We start from the raw sequence: 25598 nt of genomic DNA, 5'->3' as shown, positions 1-25598 counted from the left end.
AATTATATATATTTTTTGTACATTTAGAGTTATTTTTCTTAAAATCAGTACAAAAATTTCAATCAGTACTTACAGAGCCCTTAAAATCAGTTCGCTGGTCACTGCGAATACGTCTTTTATTTCCTTAGTCACACTGTGTACTGTCGAGAAAAACATCTTTCCAGGCATGCTCGTTCCGTAAGCGCTCGAACGTAAACAAATAACGCACAGCATCAAGTATCGACGAAGCGAGCGTGCTACGTCTGGGATAGGGTTTCAAACGGACGCGGACACCACCGTCCGAGTGTTGGTGTAAAAACTCGTGCAAAAAATATTGCCTTCGATATTTTTCGATAAATAATGGATATTCGTTTCTACTTCGGATCAGACTACAGGCAGAAGAATGCTTTCCTAAATTGTATGTATGTATAAAAAGCGTTTCTTATTATTTGAGCTGCTTAGAAGCAAAAGTGACGAAGTCCATCAAATTAAATTTATTAAAAAGGAAGGAGTATTTTGATTTGTATAAGGAATTATTTAACACAATAATTTTACATTCACCGTGGCTATTTTCACTGTATTGATTTTTAATTGTAAGGAATATTAAATTTAATATAAATAAAGAAAATGTACGATGTAAATTATTTCGTGGCATTAAAACAAGCGAACGTTGAATAAAATTTTAATTTGTACAGGAAATTATGAAACACAGGTCATCCTGATTTTTAATCGTTACGAAATTAATCTCACTATAAAAAAAAATAATTAAAAACTTAAAACGCAGTTTCTTATTAAAGAAAGTTGCAAAAATGTATAAATAATAGTATGTAGTGTTAAAACAAATTTATAATACAAAAGTAAAAATTAATAAATTATACGGTATTATAATAGAAAATTTAAATTCTCCGACAAGTATCAGTCAAAATTCGCGCGCTTGGTGACGTGCTTCGAGGCCCAATGCAATATGGGGAGCTTGCCGTCCATCCGCGAGCTCACTAGTCTCCGAGCCTTCGAAGCGAATGGATCGCGTTCTTCGTACACGAAGTTTCGGAGATATTCCTACCTCTGTCCTCACTCGACGCGACACAACATTCCCAATTACTAATACTTATTATCAAGTCATTATTGGACATTGAATACTCCCGTAAGATATGGATTATTGCATCAGCTACTTCCTGAACTAACATTCAAGCCCAAGAAGAACAAACCGATTCCCAGAGACAACTTGAAACGCTTAATAAATTCGAATGGAAAATTCCACAGCCAGTCAAATCCATGTTGCAGTGCCCAGCAATGGGGTGTGCAAATGGTGAGTCTCGTGCACAGATTTTCTGGTGGTGGTTAAATATTTCGTATATTAATATTTAGAGGTTATATAAGGGTACACGTACGTCGGAGAGTTCTCTACGATAGTTGCTCTCGAGAGTACTCTCAAACTATGCCCAGCTCTTCGCTAGCACTTTCAATATCGTGTATTTGATAAATTGGGCTCTCGAGAATAACTCGCGATAATTTTACTCTCAAATGCACACGTACCTTAAGAATTCTCTGCGATAGTTGCTGTCGAGAGTACTCTCAAATTGTGCGTCCAGCTCTCTGCTTGCACTCTCAATACCCTGTATTATATAATAATAAGTACATATTCGATGAACTTCACTCTCGAGAGCAATTCGCGATAGTTTGACTCTCGGACTGGTTCGAGTATATAAACAAGCTCGATTGCCACGAGGTCAAAAGAAACAGACTCTATGATCGCGTGTTTACGAACGAACCTCGTTGCCACGAGGGCAGTTGTACTCGTGTGGGATGTACATACATATACACACTCGTAGGTCGAACGTCTCAATTGCTCCTCGTATTAATCTGATTTAGAATTCGTTTTTACTATAAATACTGCAGCTTATTAATTTTGAAAAATACGAGAATTTATTATATTGTGTTTAATAACAGCTTCGCCCCTATTTCACTTTCTGTTTAACATACTTACCGTGTTTATTTGATAGCTTCTTTTCAATTCTCTTTCGACCACTCAATCAAAATTTAATTCTATTTAAATTAGAGTATTATATATACATTCCCGATTCTTCTTTTTTGCTTAATTTATATACCGCGGTTACTTGATGGCTTTCTTCAATTACTTACGCGTCTTTTATCTAAATTTAATCGTATCATAAAATTTTCAATTAAAAATATAAATTTGCGTTTACTCTGTTCACAGTCATTTACGCGTGGTGGATCCTGGTAAATCAAGGCCAAGGGGACTGAAATGGATCGTGGAGGAAAGCTACAAAATTTCATGGATTCGAGAGTAGCGGCCAAATGCAGGTTGCAGTGGCCAGCTGTGCAGCCTGTGATCGGTGAGTCGCGTGATTTGGGATTTTTGGTATAATATTTGGTATAAATTTGGTTAAATATTTCGAGCTGAAATACGAGCGCGATTGCCACGAACTCGACTGCACTATACTCATGCAGAATTGGGACATAATTAAAATGTCTCAATAGTTTACCGTCCTAATTAATAATCCATTTTCGAAATAATTATAACATTTTCACACCTATTTTGTTTGCTATTTAGTGCCTATATCGCGTTCATTCGATAGCTTCCTTTCATTTTTCATACGAATTTTATAAAACTTAGCTAAATAATAAAATCGAAAATAATGTAAATTCACGGATTCCTTTTTTGCTAAATTTACATACCGCGTTTATTTCTTACTTTCTCCCAATTTTTGCCTCGCGTTTTGTCAAAATTTAGCTAAATAATGAAATCGAAAATAATGCAAATCCACGGTTTTTCTCTCGAAATAAAATTCCGAGAATTAGATTAGAATTAAAATATATCGCGTTTCCCTTTTCCCTAAATTTATATAGTATACCGCGTTTATATCATATTTTCTCTTAATTTTTGACCAGCGTGTTATCAAAATTTAGTTAAACGATAAAATCGAAAGTAACGTAAATTCACGGTTTCCCGTGCGAAATAAAATTCACAAAAAGTTGCCAATAGGGCCCCCTACTTTTGTCGGGTCCCTGCGTAGTCACCTCCTCGTGGTGGACCTGGTAATTGGTATCAATTTCCAAAGAAAAACTGTCGCTTTGAAAATTGATACCAAGCTAAGGACTACGCATTCTTTCTTTAAAACAATTCAAAGAAAACAGTAGTATCTTTTATACGTCTGAAGATATTCATAGCGAAATTGTTCATGTCAGTCTATCTTACTCGATTTTTCAACATTTAATATCTTTTTCAAAATTTTACTTTCCTAATAAATTGCTGAAAAACATATCAACGCCACACTGCAGAAAGTACGCGAATTGGCGTGAAATTATTCATACCTTCCTCTAACACGATTTCATTCTGCTCCAATTTTCCTCTTTCACCCACCCATAGAAATACCTTTTTTTCATTCGATCAGAAATGAAACGACACCAAGCGGCGTGTTAATCGTGAAATTTTATCGTCGAAAATTCCCCCTTTTTTTCATTTTTTCGCCAGCTATACCTCGGTTCATCCCTGCTGCATTTGCACGAGAGGGAGAGAGAGAGAGAGAGAGTTGGCGTTAATCGCAGGGCTGACACGCGCACGTAAGCCCGCCTATCGCAAAACCATGTCTCATAATATATCAGCGACGACATCGGTGGGCTGTCGTTCGATCCCTTGCCATCAATTTGCTGCGGTGCCATTTCCCAACATAGACATATCCTCATTTATCCCAATGTCCTACACGTCGCCAGCCAATTTGCTAATCGAGCCAATCATCCAATCGCATTAACCTTGCCGTCCCATTCACACAGACTTCCCCTCCACTTTTTTTTTATTGGACGGTTCCTGGCGAGACAGGTTTCGCATTTTCCTACAAGCAACACCGGTGTTGTGTTGAGTAGGAACTCCGGTATAACACAAATTCCTATAACGCGGCGAAGATATCGCGACTACTGTTTTCATATAACACGATTCCTCGTACAACGCGCTGAATAAAAATGTAGGAATCGACGGAAAAATTTTTAGGGACCAACGGGGAATCGAACTCGAGACCTTTCGCTTGGTAAGCTGACGCTCTGCGCACTACGCCAACTACCCCCTCTCTATTCTTCCTGTTCGGTTTCCTATTTGAGCATGGAGGCCCCCCGGATACTACAATACAATACAGGAATTCCCCGCATTTAAAAATTAAATCTGCTTTAGTTCAGCGTTACACTGTTTTCTTCATCGTTACCGACTTCTGTTTTATAATTGTTCTTGTTTTCTCTTGATTGTTTCTTTATTACTTACATTGGTCATATGTTTTTTTTTTTTAACCCAACAGTGAATATATGTGACTTATTTAACCCTCATACGCTCCTCGGGTGAAAATTCATCCAGATGCTGTACTATGTTTGATTTATTTCTGAATGTGTTATAACTTGGTGTATTTGAAATTCACAAATTTAACTAACTTTCAATGATTACTATACATCGTTCAAAATAAGAGTAACCTCGTTTCGCGCATGGAACGTGCCTAAGGCAGGGCTAGAACGTCCAAACCGCCTACGTTTTTCTCCGTCTTACCCTCTGCTACGCTCTCTGTCTATGCGCAGAACGGACGAGAATCGGTCCGAGAGCGAGGTTACTCTCATTCTGAACGATGTATAATAACATTAAGCAAAATAAAGTGCTACAATGGGTGAAAGTTCAACCGAAGATCTCTTGCGTAACTATTTCTGAAGAAAATAAAAGTAAGTTCGAAACATGTTACAGTAGATTATTCGCGTTATACGAGAAAGATTCTCGTGCAACACGATTTCCCATAACGCGTAAGGTATTAACCGCGTTATACGAGAGTCTGCTGTATATTTATGTCGAAGGTGTTAAATCCGTTCTTGATATCGGAACAAGGGTTCACAAAATGGTTATCGATCGACAACTATACAAGCGCCATTAACGCCACGGAAACGAGTCTCTCTCTCTCTCTCTCTCGGGTTCCTGTACCACCACCGCCGTCATTTTATTCGGTGGAACGTCTCGAATGAACTCGCGGTAAACGACGAGGTTTAATGGCGTTCAGCGGAGATCATACGGAGTGGTAGGGTCACGTATCAACGAGAGAGTAAACCGTGTCGCTTGATCTCGGTGAGAAGAAGAGTAATTTGCACGTTCTTTTCTCGTTTTGTATCTCCAGTTGGAATCATACCGCCGTGAAATTTCATCGATAAAGATGAATCGCTGGCGAGGGGGAAAGGTTTGCGATGTAGATTGGTTGGGTTTGTGCGATTGGTGGTTAAGTTCGAGGTAATGGAAATTTTTTTTTCTTTTTCAATTTATTTATTTCGAGTCGCGTCGACCAGTGAAGCTGGATTATCGGGGATTCAGATTGCGGAACGGAATTTAGAATTTTTGGAGATTTGTATTTCTTTTTTTTTTTTTTTTTTGGAAATGTTATAAGTTGGCGAGTGTTCGTGTTGTCGTTTGGGTTTTATGGAAAATTGTTTCGTACGGAGCGAGGGAAAGTTGGTTATTGGGGATTTAGATTATGGAACGGAATTTAGAATTTTTGGAGGAGATTTGTATTTTTCTTGGAAAGTTATTTTGCATGGAGCGAGGGAAAGTTGGTTATTAGTTATTAGGGATTCGGATTATGGAATTTAGAATTTTTGGAGGAGATTTGTATTTTTTTTTGGAAATGTTAGAAATTGGCGAGTGTTCTTGTCGTTTATGTTTTATGGGAAATTGTTTGGTATGGAGCGAGGGAAAAAATGTACACTTTTGGTTAGAAGTATTGAGATATTTGTTGAATGTGAAGGAAATTTAAACAGTTTTTGGGAAATTATTTAGTTTAGAGTTCTGTAATATAAGGAGCATATTTTAGTGATATTGGGCCTGGGCAATTTTTATGTAAAATAAAAAGGAGAAATATTAACTATTTGAAATAATAGCAGTATTGTATAATAGTTCGTTTTTGAAATAGGATTATTTCGATTACTTGAAATATTATTCCTCAATATGCTTGTGAACCGATAATTTGAAAGATTATTTCTTGAAATGAAGTAACGCTATTGTGTTTCGAAAACGAAATATAATAGTGCTATTATTCCGAAAGGAAATACAACAGTGCTATTTTATTTCGAAAAATAATTTTTGAAATGATATAATTTTTCAAGTAATTGTTCGTAAAATGTTATTCGAAATAAAATTTCAAATAACGTTAATAATTCACACTCCATCCAGAAGTTCTAGAAAAGGCGATAATTAAATTCAATTAAATCTCTTAATTATACAGCTACGTTTTATTAATTAATTATATAATAATATACTCGTAGGTGTTCTAATACTTACGAACAGCACTGTACATAATATAAAACCACGGAGTACATATCCAAAAAGATTTTCTTTTCAGTGAAAAATATTTCACCTTCCCCGAGAGCTTTAACCATCGTAATTCATTCATTCATCGGTAGTTTTCATTTGCTCGCTGTTTCCATAAAATAACATCCAGAAAAACTGCAGTAAAATTCCATTTCACTGATTCAATTTCCTTTTTCTACAATTCACCGGTACCCAACACTACCTTCAACCTGTATTATTCACCTTGATATAAATAAAATATAATCCCTGTTATAATCCCTATGTTGGTATATTAGTATTAGAGGTATGTGAGAACCCGAAAATATCAGGTCGCGTCGGGATGGGAATTTTTTTCGGGATCGGGACAAGTTCCCGAAAATTTCCAGATTGACGATAGTGTCGGAATTCTCGAGAATGTCCGGGATTCTTAAAAGTATCGGGATTTTCGAAAGTATCGGGATTCTCAAAAGTATCAGGATCCTCAAAAGTACTGGGATTCTTAAAAGAATTGAGATTCTCAAAAGTGTCGGGATTCTCCAAAGTGTCGGAATTCTCAAAAGTGCCAGGGTTCTCCAAAGTGTCGGGATTCTCAAAAGAGTCGCAATTCTCAAAAGTGTCAGGATTCTCAAAAGTATCAGGATCCTCAAAAGTGTCGGAATTCTCAAAAGTATCGGGAATTTTGAAAGTATGGGGATTCTCAGAAGTGTCGGGATTCTCCAAAGTGTCGGAATTCTCAAAAGTGCCAGGGTTCTCCAAAGTGTCGGGATTCTTAAAAGTGCCAGGGTTCTCCAAAGTGTCGGGATTCTCAAAAGTACCGGGATTTTCGAAAGTATAGGGATTCTCAAAAGAGTCGCGATTCTCAAAAGTGTCAGGATTCTCAAAAGTACCGGGATTTTCGAAAGTATAGGGATTCACAAAAGAGTCGCGATTCTCAAAAGTGTCAGGATTCTCAAAAGTATCGGGATCCTCAAAAGTGTCGGGATTCTCTAGAATGTCCGGGATTCTCAAAAGTACCGAGATTCTTAAGTGTCAGAATTCTCAAAAGTGTCGGGATTCACATTATTAGGACAATGTTTCTGCACTTTTTGTTACGATTTCTGGAATGTACGATGTCTGTACGTCAGTAACACGGATACTAGGTTTCGTGCGATTTGATGTAAACAAAGCGACTGAGTAAACATTGTGTATGAAAAATTGCAAGTCTCGAAACGGCAAACGGGTTCTCGAAATTTTCCGGAATCTCGACTCGTTCAGGAATCCCTGACATTCTCGAGAATCCCGACATTATCGGGAACCCGACCCGACACGACCCCACCCGAGCATCGGATTCCCAATATTTCGGGTTCTCGCACACCTCTAATTAGTATACAGATTACAATCCCTAATCCTTAACCCTTTGCAGTCTGAATAATCCAGTTACTTCGCACTCATTTTACTACTGTCCAGCAGTTTGCATTTCTTTCAATATTTCACCATAATGTTACTTATAAAATATTAAATTTCACCCTAATATCAATGCATAAAACAATGGTTTACAATCACTTCCAATTTATAAGGTACCATTAAGGCACAAAGACCTACGTCAAATCAGACCCCACAAGGACTTCAAAGGGTTAAATACAATTCACCATCTATTTTTCACAGCCCCACAATCTCTCCATACACACTCCACCAATTAACCGCGTGCAAACCAAGAATCGAGCCATCTACGCCCACCATCGATCATCAACCATATGTAGATACCCACCGTTCCCTACAAATCCCCTACTTTCTCATACTTGTTTCTTCTCTTTCCACGTTTCACTCTCGTTCACTTATTAGCTCCGCGAACCGCGGGGCACACACGTTCGTTATCCTCTATCCTACGTCCATCTCTATCCTTCACCGTCCTCCATCCTCCATTCTCGTTCGCACATTACTCCGTTCCCATTTCAATTACCGCGACTATATCGCAATCACCACACGTAACACAGTGGATATCGTTTACATCCACCGATCCACTATGACGCGCGCGCGCGCGTTTCCTACGACAAAAAAGGTCTATATAAGCGATCGAAGCAGCAGCAGCAGCAGCGTATCGATTTTATTGCCGCGTTCGATTCGACCGCAGGTTGCAGCAACGGCGAACCCGTGCACCAGCTGGAGGGAAAAGAGAACCGGGACCCCGACGAGAGAAGCAAGTCGGCCCACGCCATCCGCCTCTGCGTTTGCAATTGCACACCGCGCGCTACCAGCTCTCTGTGCACACCGTGGAAAATTGGATAATGCCGGCCATGGGACAAGTCTCTCTCAGCGTTCCTCAGGCCTGGTTTTCTCAATTTTCCATCCGCTTCCGGGAGCGAACCCCGATCTCGGACATGCTCCGATGGATCATAGATTTCTGCCGGGTGACTCTTGGTAATGACGGCGTGTAGGTGCGCAACGATTTAACCTCGGGAAGTTAACGCAGGGAAAGGTGGGAATCGAGAGGAGGAAGCTTGCTTAATCTGGTTTCGCGTGGTCGTCGAGTTACGAGCATCCTATTCCAGAGAAATTCGCGGTCACGTGGCGCAACGAGCTCTTTGTTGGTCGAGCTTGTCTGTTTTTCAGATTATGAAACCAAGTTTCTGATACGAGGTTGTGTATTTTGTTGTGCAGCGATGTTTGCGAGTGTTGGGACAGCTGTTACGTGAAGAAAGTATGGTAGGATTTGAATTTGTTTTTCCAACTTGGTATCCTGTTGTGGAAAAGGTAGAATTTGTCAAATGCCTGAGGGGAAATGCTGGAGATAAAAATCGTTTAGAATTGAAAACTACGTAAAAACGAATGAATCGCGGTGGTTGAATATCTGGTGGAGGGTAAAATGTTTTTCTGTGAAAAGAATCTGTTTTTGGGTACGCATCCTGCGTTTTCACGGTATGTACACTTGCTTGCGTGAGTATTTGGGCACTTGGGAGTATATTGTAGTACAAATAATTGATAAAATGTTTACATAATTAAGGGAGTGAATAAATTTTAAGGGAATATACAGGGTGAGTCACCTAACGTTTGCACCTCAAATATCTTTGTTGTTTTTAAAGATACGTCAAATGTCTTAAGGACAATGTTGAATAGTTCAATGGGACTCACACGATGCCAAGATTATTTTTGTTTTTGTGTCATTTTTTTTTAAAGATATCAAGGCCACCTTCATTTCTTTAAACGGGACCACCCTTTTTTAAACACTTACAATGATAGTCCCTTTCGTTGGGAATTCAGTGACTATAATTATTCAAGACGTGAATTTTTTTATAGTACAGTGGATTCCGGTTAATTGGAACCGGACTGATTTGTCCCAAAAAAGCGAATTTCAACCGGCAAAATCTGAAGAACGTAAAAAATGAAGCTAAAAAAGATTTATCGAAAATGTGTGTTTAAGCATGCAAAGAAAGCTAACAATAAGTAAATAAACGCGTATTTACCATATATTCCACTCTTCTGTATCTGTCCGAAATAAACGGCGGTCCGAATTAACCGGAATCCACTGTATTACGACTTAAAAAATGACATTTCTTCGCTAGATACACTAGCAAACATTTTATACTACGAAATTCGAGGCTGAATAATTTTTTTCGATTTCAATAATTTTGTAATAACTGTTTAGATTTAGTTCACATTGGATAAGTGTCCTGATATGTACTTGTGAACGAGAGAGTATATGCGCATTGTCTATGTTTAATAAAAATAACGTGTTTGTTAGACATTTTATAAACGTGCAAAGGCGAGGCTCAGCTAGAGCTGCTATTGTGCTCGTAATTACTACTTATAATTGAACGACTGTTGGGATTGTGAAATAATTGATGACGAGGATAGTAATTGGAAATTAGAGGTTTATTGTTAGAGTCGCGGTTTAATACTGATTGTTATTATTTGATTGTATATTCATTTCTCCTATAATATTCTAAGAAACTTTGTTGCATGTAAAAAGAATTATTACTGTTCCAAATTGCAGAATTACAATTTAGTTTAATTATTCAAATTAACCAAGATAGGTTATTGAAAATTTGAGGTTTATTATTACAGTAGCGGTTTAATACGAATGATCAGAAAAATTTGCGAATTTAAACGAGAAGGAAAAAAGCTTTCACTCTTGTACTATTTTAAAAAATGTTCCATAATGTAAAAGATACTATATTAAAAAGAAACTATTAGTATTCCAAATTCCAGAGTTACATCTTAAATTATTCCGACTGTACACTTGATTAATAGTGAAAACAGAAATTGCAAATTAGAGGTCTATTATTACACTCGCGATTTAATATTAATTTACGAGGACAAATTTACAAATTTAAACGAAAAGGAACAAAAATCCTTTCTCCTATACCATTCCAAGAAATTCTGTTCCAGAATGTAAAAAAAAACTATTCCAGAGTTACATCTTTAATTATTCTATTCGTACACTAGATTAACCCTAGAGCATTCTTCGTTTTGACTGTACACTTGAGACTTTTTGGTGAAAAAGGACCTAAGACCTTACGTGTAATAATTTTTTTGCTTCCAACGCGACATGTGAACCTAGACAATAAACGTTTAAAATAATGTTAAGCAAAATTAACAGCAAAAATGACTAAAAATATAAAAAGGCGGCGGGTCAAAAAAGACCCGAAGACCGCTCTAGGATTAATACTAAAAATAGAAATTGCAAATTAGAGGTTCATCGTTACAATCACAGTTTAATACCAATACTCGAAATAATTCACAAAGGACAAATCTGCAGATTCAAACAAAAAACTCCTACAATCTTGCTCCACACGTCCTCAAAAACCAACCATCGAATTTCATTTAATCCTATTGCGTTCTTCGTTTTGACTTAAGACTTTTGGGTGAAACAGGACCTAAGACTTTGTGTGAAACAATTTTTGTTTCCAACGCGACGTACGAACCTAGACAAGGCTCGGGTAACTTCTTTCCCGCTGTCGCTTCGCGACTACCACTACCACTGTTCCGGTTCCCCCACTATCAACTATTTCATATTGCCTTTACCGTGCTCCTACATATACACTCCTAATCTCCCCTCCTATACTCCACAGGAGTTTGGTGGGGGGGGACCCAGGAGTGGGGAGAGGAGTCGTCTGCACTCGCGAGCCGCCAGTCGCCCATGCATGTCCTAGGCAATGAACGTTTAAAATAATGTTGAGGAACGTAAACTTGATAACAGCAAAAATGACTAAGAGTATAGAAAGACGGTGGGTGTAAAAAGACCCGAAGAATTATCAGAAGAACTATTACCGTTCCAAATTACACAGTTACACTCCAGGAAACAAGCATCCACCTACCGATTTCAAGCTACACAGAAGTATCAGTCCTAAGAACCGCGTTCTTTCTATTGCGACATGCATACTCACGTGTACGCTCTTTTTACTATTTACGATACGACGTTTAAAATAATGTTGAGGAACGTAAACTTGATAACAGCAAAAATGACTAAGAGTATAGAAAGACGGTGGGTGTAAAAAGACCCGAAGAATTATCAGAAGAACTATTACCGTTCCAAATTACACAGTTACACTCCAGGAAACAAGCATCCACCTACCGATTTCAAGCTACACAGAAGTATCAGTCCCAAGAACCGCGTTCTTTCTATTGCGACATGCATACTCACGTGTACGCTCTTTTTACTATTTACGATACGGCGTTAGGCGTTTTCGCCGTGGGCACGGGCGAGGAACAGCGAGAAAGTGGCGTCGAGGAACTGGTGTTTAGCGTCGCTTCCTGCAGCGCTAAGCAACCTAGGGGGACGTAATTAACGTTTATAAACCGACGTGCCCCGGCCGAATGGTACGCGCCGCCGCCTCTGCCCCCGTTCTTTGGTACACGGAAGTTACGAGCCGTTATTTATCGCGGCATTACGCTGAATATCGTCCGCCAGCTGGAAATAACACGGGGCATTTAAGGGATCGTAAAGGACACTCGTTTTCGTCTTTACGTCACTTTTCCCCCAGCGAAATACCACGATTATATTCCCTCGGTTGTTACGCGCACACGCTGCCCCCGCCTCGTAAAAAATCCTCCGCCACCTTTCATCCTTCCGCGATAAACTGATCGCTGCGCTTTTTTCGTTTTCTTCCTGTGTACGAGGAATGTTCAAAGAGTAACCGTTTCTAATTTTAATCTAATTAAGATCTAACTTGAAACAAAAAGTTTCTAATTTTAATCTAACTTAAAAGAAAAAGTTTCTAATTTTATTCGAATTTTAATCTAATTTAAAAGAAGTTTCTAAATTTTTTAGGCTTACACATAAGCAATTTATTCTGATAGTGGCGTAGGTCCATTTTGGAAAAAATCAAGATTACGCAAGAATTGCACGTAAAACATGTTAAATCTTACCACGAAATATGATAGACCTTTAAAAGCATCAAATTATCACCTCTGTACGAAACTTCTATACCCATAACCTCAGCTAAATATAAAGATACGAGTGATTTATTGCCTTACATTCCACCTGTGCACCACAAATTATGTATTTCGAAAACTTTTCTCATGCTGTCAACGAAGATGTTTTAAATTGATAAATTAAAAACCATGAATATTTTTTTTACTTTTAACCTATAATGTTTAACCCTTTGCGATCGGCACATTTCTCTGGTTGGACTACCAGCTAGTCGGAGCAAATTTAGATTTTTAAAGTTATTTTTGCATAGTTGATTTATTATATATATAAGGATATTGAAAAACAGAATATTTTGAAACTGATATATTTTTTTTAATACATACTAGTTATAATGCATAAAAATAAAACGTTTTAATTTTTGTAATTTTCCAAAGTATGATACTTGACAAAACAAAGATCATGCCGCCATAACGGCGACACCGATTTCTAGAACAAAATTGAAATGCCGCCACTATGGCGGCACCGATCGCAAAGGGTTAAAGTTACACATATGCAATTTTGCTTGGCATAACATGAATAAAAGATTTAAATTTAAAAAAATATAATATAGTTTTTTGGGAAAACCTTGAACTCTGAGCAATCAAATATGATTTAAGTCACGTTATTAAAAATTTGATAATTTTGACAGTGGTGTATATAGGTCCATTTGTGTATATTTTCTCTACCTCAAAACTCTGAATATTTGTCAGCACAGAAAACATAGCCAGACTACTAGTGATAGTTAATATTTTTTAGTCGATTAAATATCTCAATATTTAGCAAAATGGACTTACACCGCTATCAAAATAAAGGCCTCGTATGTCACCTTCCAAGTATTCTCCTCTTTTTACCTTTTCACTTCCGATCCTGGTAACCTAAGCGACCGTATTTAATTTAAATCGACGTCGAAGTAGTCACAGTGATCAAAAGAATTTTTCCCTGGAGTTGAATTTATGATTAATATCGCAGGGTTTCTTTTGTTATTTGTCTGTGTTTGTGAATATCGCAGGATAATTATCGGGAATGTTTTTAGCAGAATTCCTCGCGCTAATTGTTCTGTCCTGTGGCAGCGAGGTAAACCAATGGATAGGAGGGCTGATAGAACGAGCGCTGATAAAGCTCGCAGGCCATCTGTTCGATGAAGAGTATAACTGCTACTCTCTCTCCCTATCTCTTTTATCGCGTCGTAAAATTATACGTTCCGTCGTAAAAGGTCATGTTCCTGGATCCCCGTTCTACTAATTTTCCTATACAAAAAAAAAAAATAATGAAGTTAGTGGAACACTTTGGAAAAATAGACTCTAGGATTTTTTTTTAATTTTTGAAGTGATGATCATTGTGAACTGCTGGTTGAAACGACGATTTATCGATCTGAAGCTTCTCGACAAATCAATACGTAGATCAAAACTCTCGAAAAAACAGACCTTACGATTTTAAAAAAATTTCTAAATAATAGAATCATTAGTTGCTAATCTTCGAAAGGACGATTTATCGATCTGAAGCTTCTCGACGATTCAGCCAATCTCTCGAAAAAACAGATAGTACAATTTTTCTTAAATTTTCTAAATAACAGAATCATTACGAATTACTGATTTTCGAAACGACAATTTAACGATCTAAGGCTTCTCTACAAATCAACACGTAGATCAAAACTCTCGAAAAAACAGACCTTACGATTTTAAAAAAATTTCTAAATAACAGAATCATTAGTTGCTGTTTTTTTTTTTTTTTATTTTTATATAGTGTTTTACGTCGCATCAACATCGAGGACATTTAGATTTTGTGGAAGAGGTTGGTTTCGTTAAGGAATTCAATAGTATTTCTTGCATACTTTTTAGACGTAAGAGCAGTATTCGAGTTGATTTTAAATTTGGGGCGTTGGGTAGAAAATTTTTGGCAGTGGTACAAAAGGCGGTGTGCTGTGAGTGGGGCTTCGCAACATAAGGGAGGGTCTGTCTTCTTTATGAGAAATTCATGTGTCATCTTGCAATGACCAGTTCTCAAACGAGAAAAAACGATTCTTTCTTTCCTGTTCATGTGACCGCGTGGGATGATATCTTGAGAAAAATTTGTGATTACGCTATGAATTTTTGTTGGTTTCGATTTTCAGATATTATTCCATTCTTCTTTAATTTCGCTGATTTTTATTAGAATTTATGGTGATAAATTAAAAGATTTTATTTTAATTATGAATCTTCTTTATTTTGATACGTCGCTACGCAATCAATCAAACATCAACGAGACGCTAAGAAAAAAAAAAAAACATATCAGCGTCACCCATACTAAACAGATGGTTACTATGTTATTTCTATGTTTATATTAATCTGTCTCAGTATGTTGATCATTTTTGCTGTTACTATTACACAGACACACACTCATTTCTCCTAATAATCCAACAATTTTCTAAACGACAATTAAAGCTTCTCTACAAATCAACACGTAGATCAAAACTGTCGAAAAAAACAGACCTTACGATTTAAAAAACAATCTTCCAAATAACAGAATCACTGCTCGGTACTAATTCTCGAAGCGACGAATCAACGATCGACAGCTTCCCGCCAACGGCTCTAAATTAACGACAATTCCCGAAGTAACGACAAGTTAATCAACCTTCGTCTTCCGTGAACGAAAACGTCCCGTTTCGGTCCACTTTTTATCCCAGATCCGCGCAATCAGGGAAGAAATTGCCAGCCACACGTGCGCACCTTTTCCTAGGTCTGTGCACCCACCTTTCCATTCGAATGCAAACGAATATCGTTGACCGTGTACTCGGTGACAGCCGCGAACCGACGATTGGATTGCACGGATCGTTGCAACCCGATTCCGATCCGATACTCCCTATCGAGAAATTGAATTTATCCCGACGCGATAATCCCGCCCCGATACCAAGAAATACGAGAATTCTTTTCGGGGGAAAAATTTCATTTCCCCCTCGCTATGCCTCGCAAATTCATACTACCACGGTAACACGCCTGCTGTGGGGGGTAACAGTTATCGAAAAAGGAAACAAGAAAACGAAAAATTCTAACGCTTCGCGGATTTATTTCAACGCGCGGGCGGAAAAGGATAAATTGTCGATAACACGAGGGGGGGAGGGAGGGAAGGAAGAATCACATGGAGATAGGCGATTGTAAATATTTTTGAATATGACACTATCCTGCGATTTTAGGGTGATTTTCATCCTTTTTGGTGTGAACGAAAAAATACGTGTCGAATTTTTTTTTGAGATCTGTTAAGGATACTTAAGTTAGACCAGGTTTACGATACGGACGTGACTTTCTGCAATTTTTGAGATTAACACGTTGAGCGCGGAGCCGATTTCGCTCTGCTTTCCGTTCAGGCGGCACACAGCGGCGATCACTTCACGAGCTGTTCGGTTATAGAGTATAAAGAGAAGATGACAAATGCGCTCGCACGGCATTCAGACGAAGAAATACCAATCCGGATTGGTAGAAGAAGTGTTCATAAATTGCAAACAAAAAAGAAGGAGACGTGCATAAGATTTATTTTTTAAACATGATACTGCCGGTTCCAAAAGTTCACTGTCAGTCACCACTGACTGACGTCGCGCTTAACGTGTTAAGGTTTGAATACGCGTTTAATGTTTTCCTTCGTTAATTATTCCTTATTATCAGGAGGGCTCCAAACCTCTGATAAAAATGGAGAATTTGGAGTTTCTTCGTGCATCTCAATAGCAATTGACGTATGCACATGCGAGCGAGCGAGCGGTACCGTTACCCTGGGTTTGTCCCATAAGCCCAGGTGACGCGTACTGGATGCAAAACACCCTCTCCTTGAGGGTGAGTGGTTGGCGTTGGGCGGTGACCAAGGCCCGAACGTGAGTGGGAGTCTCACCCAAAACTCACCCCCGTCAAGGGACCCAAACGCGACATTTGGAAGCGGAAATGCGCGAGGGCTGAACGGGGCAAAGCGCCAACGAGACAGACAGAACAAATTGAAAGTTAAAAGCAAAAAGTTCAGGCGATCACACAGTCGCTACGTCTTCCATCGATTCTCGACGACGTGTCAGAATTGAACAAGATCTATTAACCCTTTGACTACTGTTGGCGCCTACAGGCGCTTAACCAAGTTGGTCCATTGACACGAAAGGCGCCTATAGGCGCCCGGAAAATTTGACCGATCGTAATTCCGGCAGATCTTATTTCAGTCAGACGTAAGTGAATGCTAATTCAGCAATTACATATTCCGTTAGACATATATTATTTAAATATGTTTATTTATATTTTGCAGTTATTTTTTGTTATTATGTATTTATCCATGTTTCGAATTGTACCACACTTTACTAGATTATTAGATATATTGTGAAAAAAGCTTAATGTTAATGTTACATTTTTAGTATGTACACTAACAATTGAATACAAAGAAATGAATAACATTGCTTTAATGTAGTGGAATTCAGTGTTTTGGTTATTTGAATATACTTTCTCAGAAATGCACGAGTCCGTTGCGACTGATTTCCTACCGTATGGTACGGCTGGTACGTCTCAAAGTCTGCCGTAGTCAAAGGGTTAACTGCTGGATTTCTGGTATTTGGATCGTTGTTACACCCTTCTTAGTCCTTAGTTTTATCCGTATTTACAACGAGTCACCCACGTTCACCTTCCAACTCTCCTGCATAGTCACAACCCAACGTCCATCTTCCCAGCACCCTTAAACAGCCCTATTTTCTCCATGTCCGCGTTCATTCTCTGTTTTACCATGCGCAAATAAAGTTCTGCTTCTACGCAACGACGATCCTTAAGTGTTTTAATTCAGCGACACCCCAATATCTGCTCCTAGTTTCGAGGAATTGGAGCAAACCGGGCATCAGTTCGAAATGTCCGCTCGACTCATGCACCGCGTGGCTGCGCATGATTGCTGCGCTTGGGTGCTGTGTGTTTCCATATCTTTTTTTCGTTTTTTTTGGTCCGTTAATCGTTGATTTGTTCGTGGCGCGTTTCACGGTTTTTTCGTCGTCGACGCGTTTTTCCACGGATTACGATTATTTTTCCTATTAATCCTCTGTAACCTGATTTCTCTTCGTTCGGGAAAAGAAACATTTCGGTTGATTTATATTTTGATTATAAAGATTATAAATTTAAAAAATTGCAGTTATTATGAAAACATTAGCTGGTAATAATGTAACAGTATGTTGTATTCCGCTGCTCGCGATTCCTTGCGTTGATTTACATATTATATTCAATAGGTACGCGGTAGGAGAGCCTGACGGGAACTGGGGCGAAATAAGGGAGCTATTCTGCGCGTAGTACTATTCGACTTTATTAGACAGTTCGGTGACGTTCAGTGCGTGAAGACCACTAGACAAAAATCTGCTGTTTCGACGGAAAAGGTTTCTAGATATAGGTTCGGTAAGTACGAGAGTAGGGGTTGGTCTCAGAGGTCAATGTAGGGAGAGGCGGTGAGGTCTAGGTTCAGCGATGAGTAAAGGATGATGTGGAGGTCTAGGTTTCGGGGGTGACTAACGTTAGGATGATGCGGATTTGTTTACAGTTAAGGAAAGGAGGCAGGATGACTAAAAACTAATGAAAGATAGAAGAGAGGTATACGACACTGCTGAAATTTTTCGAATTAAAGGGACGGTAAACATGTGGCGATATTTAAATGTACAATTAAGGAACCGAGTGTAATTGTACAGAACAGCTATACTTGAAGGTACCTGACTTAACCCTTTCACTGCGACAGATTTTAATGCGTAACGTGGTTAAATTTTTAACCTCGGCTGCAAAATTTGTTATTTTGGCCGTATCCTGTTGTATTCCGCGGCTCGTGATTCCTTGCGTTGGTTTATTATATTCAATAGGTACGCGGTAGGAGAGCCTGACGGGAACTGGGGCGAAATAAGGATGCTGTTCTGCGCGTAGTACTATTCGACTTTATTAGACAGTTCGGTGACGTTCGGTGCGTGAAGACCACTAGACAAAAATCTGCTGTTTCGACGGAAAAGGTTTCTAGATATAGGTTCGGTAAGTACGAGAGTAGGTGTTGGTCTCAGAGGTCAATGTAGGGTGAGGTCTAGGTTCAGCGATGAGTAAAGGATGATGTGGAGGTCTAGGTTTCGGGGTGACTAACGTTAGGATGATGCGGATTTGTTTACAGTTAAGGAAAGGAGGCAGGATGACTAAAAACTAATGAAGGATAGGAGAGAGGTATACGACAAGTATACCAATACAGTGCAATAGTGTAGTAATAAATAAACAAAATGAGACTATGAAATATAGATAAATTATTATATACTACAGATCAAAAATAGAATTTCTTAATAATAATGTGACGTCGGGCGATCCGGCATTTGAACTAGTATTAAGTCTAAATAAGATACTCTAGATATAAGCCTCGCATGTAACCCTTATCTCCAACACTCCTTCTTCCCCAAAACAGCCTCCCAAACCTGACACCTCACACATTCCATAATTATCGTACGTAAACTCGACTGCCACTTCTCACAACTCCTATCACATAAACATCCTCCAAAATTCAATCACGGATTGTGGATTTTTAGACATTTAGGGGAAATTTGTGTGTTAAATAGTAAGCAAAAATATCTCTGCGCGCGTGTTTCGTCGCACCGCGTAACAAATCGATTGGGATAATTTCTCTAATTAAAATCGACGTGTATTAATCCATCATGCATCGATAAACGTAGCGCAAAGTGCTCTCCGTCTTATTAAGTGTAAACAATTGCCGGTTGGAAACGAACGTATCGACCAACGACTAATGGATACTATCGCAGCGAACGGGGCGAGCTTACCACGGCTTAAATTCACCACCGGCTGTAATTATTTAATATCAGGCGGCACACGATGCCTGCGTAATCCTGGGAATTTCAATACGGACGTTTAGTCCGTTAGTCGGAACAAATCATTTCGAACGTTTGAACGCGACACCGGGATAGCGATCTAACTGAAATCTATTCGTTCGACGGTGTGTGATCTATTTTACCGCGCTACGTTCTGTACAAAAGTTTATACGCCAATTTGAAGCAACGTTGAATGTGTTGTTAATTTATTGTTGTATTGAAATTAACGTTGCAGGGATAAATAGCAATTTGTTTCGTTTCGATATGTGTATTTAAGTAGGAAAAAAATTTGATAAATAATTCTCCAAGCTGTGAATTTTTTTCTGGAAATTTTTATGTGATTTGTTGCACATTTGTGTAAGGCGCTGTGCGGCAAGCCTAGACAAGGACCGCGGGACCCAAGCCGCAGGGGGCCCTAGACAAGGGTGAGCGCAGGCTCCACCCCCCACTCCGAGGCTTGCACGGTCCCAACGGCCGAAGAAACATATAAGAACGGGGAAAAGGGCAGCGACGCGCACAATATCGCGCATAGTCACCGACGAGTGAACCGACGTTATTTTCAATCAGTTATTTTAAGCGCCTGTACAGTAATGTCTCTACAATTGGCCACTAGTTTGGATTCTACAATTGACCATATAGATTCTACGCCTAGGTTGTACCGTCCGGAATATCGCGTTGCGATATTATTCTCTTGGACGGTGACTTGCCTTGCTTTAGAAACGCAAGCCTGTCTATTGGATGGGATGACTTGGGGGTGGAATGACACTACACCTTTTTGTTAACTTAACAAACAAAAGCATGAATTTATTGTAACGATGTAAATCGCGAGGTACGTGTATAATTTTCTCCTAAACGTTTCTTCAACCGTCCCTTGTCCTATGAGGCCTCAACGAGGAACGACTTGGTCCCGTTACTTTGTTGCCTCGTCCAGAACGGTCACTCTCCTACGTCACGGCGACGAGAACGTTCTTCCCTCGCTTGGTCGTGACGTTCAACCTAGCCAAGTAGCCCACAGATGTCGGGTGTTTTATAGATGTGCTTTTTTGTTACGTGCCTAAGTGTAAGATTTGGGGATTTGAGAGGTATCGTGTAGTGAGTAGAAAAAACCGGAAAGGGAAATTAATCAATTGAATATTTCGGTACCGAACATAGGTCTGATGAAAATGAGATCAAACACGATATAATTTGAACAACATTTACTTATTAATACTTATTGAGTGATTAATTTAATTTCATAATATATCGCTTTGGATGAATGGCTAAAAAAATACATTAAATATCTGTATCCACGATTCTGCAATTGACCACCGAACGGTAGGTCGATTCCACAATTGACCACCAAACGGTAGGTCGATACTACAATTGGTCACCAAACGGTAGGGCGATTCTACAATTGGCCACCAAATAAAATAAATATCGTCAACTAAAAATTTTGAACGTCATAGCTAACTAGACGTTATTTAAAATTAAAAAAAAAATATTATCAAGCATAGTAAGCATAATATAATCTTATGCTTAAAATGATGAAAATTTTCTTGTGGCCGCCTGAGAGCAACCTGTAAATCTGGCGTGACAGTGAACGTGTTAATAAGTAAATGTTCATATTATACCGTGTTTGATGTCAAAAAACGTAAAATTGAAAAAGTTGGTGTTTAAATCGCTTGGTTGCCTCGACTCTTGTTTTATCCTTATCTTTTATTCGCTGTCCTTGTCTTCGTTCGGCAAACTACAAATGCGGGCGCGAGGCTCTAAAACGTAAGTCCCTGACTCTTCAATTGGCCTGTTTCGGTTCCTTGCTGGTGGTCAATTATAGAGACATTACTATATTTCCTTAGTATTACATTTGTCACTTTGATTTTTATTTCTTGTTATTTTGTCTCACTCTTATAAATAATCGAATGTTACGCAGATCAATAGCAATTTGCGTCGTCTTAAAATTTGTTAAAAAATTCTCAAAGCTGCCAATTTTTCTCTGAAAATTTTTATATACCTTTCAACGCAGTGTTCTGAAATTTTCAATCAATAGTGCACATTTCTCACTTATATTCTACTTTCTTCACCTCTTAATAAAACATCTCTCCTTTTTCCTTTTCTTATTTACTTCTTACCGGTCTTGTCCCTTAATGATACCAACAATTTCACTCTCATAAATAACAAAACAGTTCTTCCATTTCGTCATTACAGCCTTCGTCGATTTCTCGACATTTCACTTCCCTCTCATAAATAATAAAATAGTTCTTCTATTTCGGCCTTACACTCCTCGTTGACTTGGCATAGAAATCAACGAGAAACGATCTGTAAAGGGGACGGGCGAGCCCGAAGAAACGGTTAACGGTATTCGTACACTTGAAGAATCTCCAGTTGGCTGATACAGCCAGAGAGAGAGATCTCGGGACATGACAAGCGGTAATTTAATTAAATCGTCCGGAGTACCGGTAATACTCGTTAAATAACAACCACTCCGTAATTACGGAGTGCAAGGACAACGGTCGTTTACTTTTGCCGCGGAACCTTGTAATCCCGGTCGCGTTTTAATCTACGCGGCATCGCGGTTGCGTCGCCTCTCTGTCTCCCCGGTGGCGACGACGACGACGACGACGACGACGACGACGACGACGACGACCAGTTCAATTAGAAAAATGAACGAGCGTTCTCGCGTGGCGCGACCAGGCATCGCGCGCGTGCGCGCTCCAGACTTATGCCTCTCCATTAAACCGGTGCACTTATTAAGATTGATCGAGTAATCCGATACGCGGGACCGTCGCGTTACACGCGTTATTTGTACTCGTATGATTCTCAAGGAGATTTTTCGAGAGAAACTTGGAAAAAAAGGCGGTGTAAGAATACAGATTACAGGAGTGATAGGTAAAGATGGTGGTCGATTAATCAGACAAGTAATCGTAGGCGGTTTTGAACTCCGAATTGTATTTTGACTCAACAGAGGACACCCTTGGTAATACAGTAATGTCTCCACAAGTGTCAGTCCGTAAGGAACCTAAACCGGACACTTGTAGAGTCAGGGACTACGTTTTCGAGCCTCGCGCCCGCCTTTGTAGTTTGCCGAACGTAGACAAGGACAGCGAATAAAAGATAAGGATGAAAGGTGAGTCGAGGCAACCAAGCGATTTTAATACCAACTTTTTTAATTTTATACCAACTTTTTTAATTTTACGTTTTTTTCATCTGGAATTTTTTTTAACATGTTGGTGAGATTTTTCTGATGAAAATGACATAATTTGAACATTTACTTATTAACACGTTCACTGTATTGAGATAAAACAGACACCCTGTATAGTTTCGGGAAGACAAACCAAGGCAATCCCTAAGGCATTGGCTGTAATCAGTAGCTCATCAATAATAATATGATCGATGTATCACTATGCGAACGCAACGTGCAGATGTCTGCGCACGATTGTCTCCATTTCGAGGCGAACTGAAACCTCTAAATTATTTAAAGGACTGTAACATTTGTGTTTCTCCCCTCGTTACTGAAACCTTATTGCCCCAAGTTTGTCGAGTATTGTATGCTTTGTGGACGCCTCCTGTAGCGTCCCAAAACGCCGTAACTCTTCGACGCTTGGAAACGCTGACTCGCGGCAGGGCGAGTCTTATTTAGAGGAAAGAAATTAACACGTTTTCGAACTAAACAATTAATGTATTTCTAGGCGTGTTCTCAGTAGAATGCGTGTCGAGGGTGAAAACCTCCGTGCTTTATAGCGTGGTGTGGTAAGTGCGACGCGATACGGAAGACGTCGGAGCGATCATCGCTTTTGGTGGCCCATGCGACACAGGACCCAACGCGAGTCCCTTCAAGCGAAGAAACACTCGAGCCCTCTCGCCTCGGTTCCTCGCGGGATCCCCTTGTCGAAGGCCTTATCGCGACATTGTAACACGGTCCCGCTGATGCCATGCGGCTCGGCTGCGCACTCGTCCTGCCGGTCCCGCGCCGCGGTGCTCGGGACCGAACAACTCCTTTCCCATTAATAATAAGAATAACATTAACGCTAATTAAGTGGCAAATCAAGTGGAATATTCGAATATTCGAAATGCCTGAAATATTTTGCGCAATTCAAACACTTCGAACATTTTAATTATTCGAAGTTCAAATCCGAATTCTACCAAATGTTCCGATTTTCATAACACATTACCTACCGAAAGAATTGCATTTTAATAGTGTCTAATATTTGCTAAAAAGCTTTGTAGCGTGTAACTAGTGCGCGCCAATAGAGAGTAAGTCACACCTAGACCCGCGCCAATAGAAAATAGTATTAACCCGCACCAAAAGGGAGCGAGCGTAATGAGCAAATTAGGCGTGTACCGATGGGGCACTCTCCACAGTCCGCGCACAGGAAAAGGGCGTATATAAGGACGCCCGAAAAAGGACAAAACAGAGATAGTCCGGGACAGCGAACTGGAGGAAACCTTGTACTCGAGTCAACTAGACATTTACCATCAAACTCTGTATCGACAAAATAAATCTTGTTCAACACATATTTCACGCTTACGATTGGTGTGGTTTGAGGAGCAACGAACCCACAGCTTTTCAAAAAACAATTGGTAAAGAAGCTTAAACGATGGTTTCCGAAATTTCTTAAAATCCTATACGAAAATGAATTATTTATCATTTCTTCTAAACAGAATTATCCAAATTTGTAAAACTGAAATTTCTCCTTACAACACCCCTCAAAAAGGAAAAAAATCGTAAGTCGAACTACAGCTAAAGTCTCTCGCCAGTAATTTATGTAACAATCTACGAGCAACGCTCGAACAAAGGGGAAGACCGAAAATTGGCGGATGGCGGGGAAGATCTGGTTGAAAAGGCGAGATGAATGAAGATATCCGTGAAGGGGTTAAAAGTTAAAGCGAGCGCGGGGCAATCTTGCCGGGGTAAATCGCAGGGAAGAACGGGCGATGCAGGGCAAACGGAGCAATCTTTGCTTCGAGATAGAGTCCTCGTCTCCTTCCTCTTTCGCTCTTCACCGCTCTAGAACAAGGTAAAACGGGGCGAAGTTGGGGGGCAAGAGATTATGGTGGACGAACACGAAACGTTGCGCCGTTTTGCAGATGCTGTTGTTCTCCTCTGCAACCTGCTCTCTCTCTCTTCATCCCTCTCTTCTTCGTATAACGACTTTCAGTCGAAGAGGAAAAAGGCAACGAGAAATCCTGTTCAGAAATTTTGCGCTAATTGTAACCTTGAAAACGATGTTCATCGACTACCTGCTAGAGCTCCGCGTTAATCGAAAGTATCGAGTCAAGTCGGGTATTTTTCTCGAGATCGAGTCGGGTTCCTGAAAGTATCTCGCGACTCGAGAATTCCGAGAACCCGATTCACATTTTTGGATTATTAGGGCGTGTATTTCGGTCGTACCAAAGCTAGACCCGAAACTAATTACTATCGAGGCTTTCAGGTGTAAACCGTGTCTTTATGGAAAAAGTATTCCATCGTTTCGTAAGATTTGCAGCTCAGTGCTTGGAAATTTTCGCATTCTTTTGACACAGTGCCTGCGAAACGTTGGAGTACTTTTTCCATAAGGACACAGTTTCCACTGGAAAACCTCGATAATAATTATGGCCCGGGCCGTGAAAGCCTTAAATCTTGGATTAGTCCCGAAACGTGATTCGAAATTCTGGAGAATCCCGACATTCTCGAGTCGCGAGATACTTTTGGAAACTCAACTCGACCCGAGAATTGGGTTTCTGACATTTTCAAGTTCTCGCACACCTCTATTTACACATTTCGCTACGAAAAGCTTGGACAGGCGATTGCAATATTCGTCTATATCTACGAGATACATAATGTAAATTTTGGCAAAAAGTGCCGCGTTACTTTTTTAACCTGCTCGATCCCAGATGAACGATAGCGCAACGGTGATAGAGATTTGCTCGAATTCCGGAAGACAAACTAACGGGTTTTCTACGATAAATAAAGATCGCTAGACTGTTTTTCAACACCGCACGGACGGGAGTCGCGTCAAATTGCTTTCCCGTATATCGTTGGATATCGATCAAACGAGAGCACACCGGCAACGGAAAAATATTTGTCTTCCCTTTGTAACTTTTTGCCTATGTGATTTTGACTGGAATGTTTTTAT

At 39.5% G+C, this 25598-nt stretch overlaps 1 protein-coding gene across 3 annotated transcripts in view; it reads right to left on the bottom strand.

Moving 5' to 3' along the window:
• Window positions 1-25598, bottom strand: part of LOC108570966 (CD151 antigen-like) — a 165775-nt gene that overhangs the window by 70388 nt on the left and 69789 nt on the right. Inside the window, exon 1 of one of the 3 annotated variants that reach the window (XM_017932906.1) lies at window positions 13541-13609. The exons of 1 other annotated variant lie outside the window; for it this stretch is intronic. The gene's annotated coding sequence lies outside the window, so the exon portion shown is untranslated. Of the gene's footprint in view, window positions 1-13540; window positions 13610-13753; window positions 13937-25598 lie in introns of those variants that run through there. One more of the 3 variants, XR_001891371.1, reaches the window with a different exon arrangement.

The sequence above is a fragment of the Habropoda laboriosa genome, unplaced genomic scaffold (genome assembly GCF_001263275.1).
Source record: "Habropoda laboriosa isolate 0110345459 unplaced genomic scaffold, ASM126327v1 scaffold88, whole genome shotgun sequence".
NCBI lineage: Eukaryota > Metazoa > Arthropoda > Insecta > Hymenoptera > Apidae > Habropoda > Habropoda laboriosa.
The sequence above is the reverse complement of the archived record's forward strand: the minus strand, read 5'-3'. Positions and strand labels throughout refer to the sequence as shown.